Below are 6540 nucleotides of genomic sequence, written 5' to 3'. Positions count from 1 at the left end.
AATCGCAGTACGCAACTGGTACTTTATTTATCGACCCCGAAAAGATGAAAGGCAAAGTCGACCTCGCCTGAATTTGAACTAAGAACGTAAAGACAGACGAAATACACACAAAGGGGACAAACAAGGACAGAAAAATGGATTAAGTCAATTATATCGACCCCAGTGCGACCCCGAAAGGATGAAAGCAAAGTCGACCTCGGAGGTATTTGAAATCAGAACGTAACGGCAGACGAAATACCTATTTCTTTACTACCCACAAGGGGCTAAACACAGGACAGACAAAGGGATTAAGTCGATTATATCTGGTACTTAATTTATCGACCCAGAAAGGATGAAAGGCAAAGTCGACCTCGGCGGAATTTGAACTCACAACGTAACGGCAAACGAAATACCGCTAAGTATTTCGCCTAGCGTGCTAAGGCTCTGCCAGCTCGCCGCTTTCTTCTGCTAAATATTAATAAAAGTATACATATACTCATATTTTGAGTCCTATTTTACCTGTTTGCATCATCGTACCTGTATGTATATGTATGTATGTATGTATGTATGTATGTATGTATGTATGTATGTATATGTGTGTGTGTATAGACGCAGATATAGAGAGATAAATGGCTGCATTTATCTTTTGAGGGGAAACATACAGCACACAAACAACTATGAATAAATATGTGTATCCCTGCATGTTAGAATTTGTGTGTTTTGCGTGTGTGTGTATGTCTATATTTGTATGTCTGTATATTTATATATTGAATATTAACGATGTGTGTACAAGATGACCTAACTATTTCTAGCTGGCTAAATGTTATATATCCACCCATAGATAACGACGATTAAATCCTACAAAAATAGATGCCCACGACGTGCATGCTGTTATGATATTTCCACAGCCATCTGCTTGTAAAATCTACTTCCTTCATATCTGCTAAGTAGATTTCGGTATTTTCAAGATTCTGTACAATGGCTATTTGTTATATCGCTTATCAAAATCAACCTGATGATTTGATCTCTTCATCCTCTTCTTTCATACGGTCCTCGTCTCAGGGCATACGAATTGAGTTATTTGTCGAAAATAATTGATGGTAATTTGCAACTTGTTCACTTGATATTAAATCAACATAGTGGCTTAAAGTTTGGAGGTTTCAGAACTTTTGTTGACACTCAAATATATTCATGATAAGACTATCTCGGAAAAGTATGACCACAGCGTTTTATTTAACATTTGGCATACGGTTTCATTCAGCTTTCAGAACCATTGTGACACTCAAATGTATTCATAATACTAATACTACCATGTATGAGCATTGTGTTTCATTTAACGTTTATACTGTTTCATTTAACGTTTATACTGTTTCATTTAGCGCTCAGAGCCTTTGTGACCCTCGAATAAATTCATAATAAAACTAACACTGCAATATATGAGCGGAGTGCTTAACGTTCGGCACACTGTTTCTTTTTGCCTTCAGGATATTTCTAACATTCAAATGTATTCCTGATCAAACTAATACTACAGTGTATAAACATACAATTCCATTTAACGTTTGAAAATTTCAAAACCATCGTTGCCTCTCCAATGTAACCATGATAAAACTAACACTGCAATGCATGAACACACTGTTTTAGATTTAAATTCCGCAACCGATGTTGCTATTTTACACATGATAGGAAGCAATATGAAAGAAGTGTAGCTGCTATTACTAGCAACTTCTTTGATTGCGTATAAACAACTTACTACTGTACATGACACAATAGACTAATTAGACTTATATATTAAAGAGGTTGAAACCTCTTGAAACAGACGCTTAAAAGGGAGACAATTAATGCCAAGACCATCGAGCTTGTTACTGTAATTATCAAGACCAGAGCCTATAAGAGAGAAATGGATAAAGTAGAGAATGACAGAAATGATATGTGTACCACACTGAACAACACACCATAATTTTCTCCTTGTAAGAGAAAGCAGTGTTCTCATTATGGACATCCGATGTGCTGGACACGATTAATTAATTACCTGTGGCTAATAAGACAGACAGAATGTTCAGCTACATGTGTACTCTATACGTAATTCTCGGACAGAATAGCATGACAGTATGTGTGTGTATGTGTGTGTGTGCGTGCGTGTGACAAGGTCGAACCTTTGAATAGTAAGAACGATCTATCCGTGGAGCTTCTATGCAGTTTCAGTCAGCTCATTTTGAATCACAATAACAATGTAAAAATGACATTTGATTAAGTTGTCACGCAATGGAATCGAAACCTAGACCTCAAAATTGCGAAGCGAATTTCTCAACCATTCCACCATACTGCTAAGCATACTCTCCATAATGTGATGTTTGCATCATTAGCTACGGCAAAGAGACCGATAGAATAAGTACTCGATTAAAGGCGGTGCTCCAGCATGGCCGCAGTCAAATGACTGAAACAAGTAAAAGAGTAAAAGAGAGAGAGAGTACACACACACACACACACCTATATATATATAATATATATAATATATATATATATATATATATATATATATATATATTATATATATATATATATTATATATATATATATATACATATATTATATTATATATATATATATATATAATATATACAGTATATGTCCGTGTACCTGTGTTAGTGCTTGTCTCCCAACACCGCTTGACAAACACTGTTGGTTTGTTTACGTCCCCATAGCTTACTAGTTCGATAAAATGAGACCTATAGAATGAGTATCAGGTTTAGAATAAAACATAGGCACTAGTGTTGAAATGTCTTACTAAACCCTTGAAGGCCGTGCACCAGCATGGCCGCATTCTAATGCAAATAAGCAACAGATAAATAGATGTCAAATGTGGCCTCTTGATATATCAGCAGCTAATATCTAGGTGGGAATCGCACAATTCTTTCAGAGTTTTATTTACTTTCACAAAACGCTTTGTATATCAGGAGACAAACAATTCAGTTAAGAAAATAGAGAAGGCGTGATTACTATAAATGTGAGCACCATTGTGATGTGTATTTACATTCCCTACTCCACACCAAAATTTGATAATCCTATTCAAGGAATAATCCGTCTGCTATATAAATATGACCCACCTGACATTGTTGATGTTAATTTGTGCTGTTTGAAATTTTGCAATTTCTCAGAAATTGAAAGATTTTACCGGTAAATGATAGTTCGGGGATTCTCAACACACGTACAAACACATGTATGGACGTGTGTATGTCTGTATGTTTGTGTGTGTGTGTCATTCTATATGTGTGTGTGTGTGTGTGTCCATGTGTGTGTCCGTGTGTGTGTGGTGTCCATGTGTGTGTCCGTGTGTGTGTGTGTGTCCATGTTTGTGTCCGTGTGTGTCTGTGTGTGTGCTAGTGTCTATGGGCGTGTGTATGTCTGTATGTTTGTGCGTGTCTGTCATTCCATATGTGTGTGTGTGTGTCCATGTGTGTGTCCGTGTGTGTGTGTCTGTCTGTGTGCTAGTGTCTATGTTTGAGTGATCTCTTGTGTCTGTGATCGCTTGTATGCTTATGTGAAGTATGTGTCTGAGACATAAATATATGCCCACACATATCTCTTACATATATATATACACATATCACTTATATATATATGTGTGTGTGTGTGTGTGTGTGTGTGTGTGTGTATACGAGATATTCATGTATGTGTATATATGTGTATGTGCACATATGTATGCTATGTATATACACATACCTTTATGTATGGAATGAATGTATATGTAACGCATATTCAAACCCAGTAGCTCTAATTAAAGCCCAGCATAGAGAGACGAGATGACAATATGCTATTGGCAAAAAAAGAGAATGTAGTGCTCCAACGTTTCAGACGCAAAACCTTTTGCAGGCATAAATAATGCGGTTCTTCATACTTCTTTTAATTTTCAAAATTAAGATCAACAAATTTCTCTTTCAATCCAAAATATACTCTCATTCATTTTCTACAATGCTCTTTCGTCTATCTGGTAGACTTGCTAGGCCCTTTTTCCAAATTCACTTGTCCATGACGAAAAATACTCCTTCAATATTATTCTGACCTCGTCAACAGAATTCATATTTTTTCCTTCCAAATGATTCTGAAAACTGCGGAATAAATAATAAGATGGGGAAATGTCCGGCGAATATGGCAGGTGGGGCATCGTTTCCCATTCAAACTGCTCCGGCCTTTGGAATGTCATCCTCGCTGTATGTGGCCGGGCATTGTCCTGATGGAAGAATAACTCTCGTCTTGCAAACAAAGAGGGTCGTTTTCCTTCTAGCGTTGACTTGAATGACTGATTGAATGACCATATTCAAGCTTCTCTGCTAGCTCCTCAAAAGTTACGATGGGTTTTTTTCCACCAAACTTTGCAGGACGTTCTCATCGAGCTCCACAGATCTTCCAGGACGAGGTTCGCTTTCTGGGCTGTAGTTTCCGACTCAGAATTTCTGGAACCACTATTCACACTGGCTTACATTTACTATCCGATCTCCTTATATTTCATTAATATTTCTCACACTTTCCGTTGTGTTATTGCTGTTATTAAACTAATAAAGTGAAATGTGCCCAATATGCTCCTTTGTCACTTCCATTATAGCTTTGAAAAAATAGCAATTAAAATCGAACTGCATACTGCAAAACTTGCATGAAGATTAAGTACAAGATACAATTACTACGTGCTTTTATAGCAAATTGATGCAGGTAATTTATTCCGTCACTCTCCGACTTTTATTTTATGCAATTAAAAATCTGCATTAGTTATGTGATGACCCAATATATATATATATATATATATATATATATATATATATATATAATATTATATATATATATATATATATATATATATATGTACATATGTGTGTGTGTGCGTGTAGCTATATATGTATAGACGATAGAAAAAGTACTAGGCTTACAAAGAATAAATCCTGAGGTCTATTTTCTTGACTAAAAGTGGTGCTCTAGTATGGCTGTAGCCAAATGACTGAAACAAGTAAAAGAATAAAAGAATATGTATATATATGTATATGTATTCATGCATGTATGTGTATATATATATATATATATATATATGTACACATGCATATATGGATACAGGACATCACCAACGGTGCAAATAACATGAAATACGTAAACAAACGATTTAAATACGTAAGCAACGAGTAAAATATGAAAAACAGGACAAGTAAACACAAAGAAAGGACCCTTCATCAGTTGTCGGCTGTCTATCTGCTCCTCATTTCGAACATTCAAATCAGGAGTAGATAGAAAACCGACAACTGAGAAAGGTCCTTTTTCTGTGCTTAATTGTCCGTTTTTCCATTTTTTTTCTCGTCGTTTACGTATTTCATGTTATTTGCACAGTCTGTGATGTCCTGCACCCATATATGCATGTGTGTGCATGTGGGTGCGTATATATATTATATATTATACATTATTTACTATTTGTTATTTAATTGAACGCGACACATCTATTTCCAACGAAGTTTTTATACAGATAATTTATATACGTGTATATATATATATACATACATACATATATATATATATATATATATATATATATATATATATATATATATATATATATATATGCTTGTATGTATTATGTATTATGTATGTAAGTGAGTAGGTGAACAACGAAAGAAGGTAGCACTTGACACATTTCGTTGGAGTTGCATTCCTAAGAGTATGATTCCACCTCATATTATTTAAAGTTCCATAAGATTAGACTCTTGTGCTACATCGTCCGGACAATGACGCCGTGTATCTGACGATGTGAATACGTTCTGTTCCCATGCAACTTCATGAAACAAAGTGCTAAATCATCTTTTCTTAAATACAATTCCATGTATGTTAAGTGTTACTTTTCTTACCTACTTGCTTATATACTTATATATATACATATACATACATACACCACACACACACACACACACACACACACACACATATATATATTATATATATATATATTATAATATAATATAATATAATATATATAATAATATAAAATAATATAAGATAATATAAATAATATATAAATATATGCATATATACATATATGTATATACCTACATATATATGTATATATACACATGCATATATGGGTACAGGAATAAAAAAAAACATAGAAAAGGAACTTTTTTTCGAACAACGAAAAAAACAAACAGAGAAACTAGACATGCAACATAAAGAATATTCCTCTTCATCAGTTGTCCCTGTTTCATCTACTCAACTTTTCAAAGGTAAGGACAATACGCGAGATCGTTGTAACAGTCCTTCCCGCAAAGCAAATTAAATAAAATTTGGGATTTTATGCGGAGGGTGAAAGTGGTAACAAGAACAAGACAGTAAAAACAAACGGTCAGGACTGGTAAGTCAAGACGATAGAAAAATTACTATGAATGCTAAATTTACAAGACAGTAATCGGACCGAGGCTATTGTTGACGACACTTAGCCAAGTTGCTATGCAGAGGAACTGAACCAGTAGTTAGAAAAAGGCTATATTTGTGTGTGTGTGTGTGTGTGTGTGTGTGTGTGTGTGTGTGTGTGTG

This window comes from Octopus sinensis, linkage group LG5 (genome assembly GCF_006345805.1).
Source record: "Octopus sinensis linkage group LG5, ASM634580v1, whole genome shotgun sequence".
Taxonomy (NCBI): Eukaryota; Metazoa; Mollusca; class Cephalopoda; order Octopoda; family Octopodidae; genus Octopus; species Octopus sinensis.
This window is presented reverse-complemented; position numbering follows the sequence as displayed.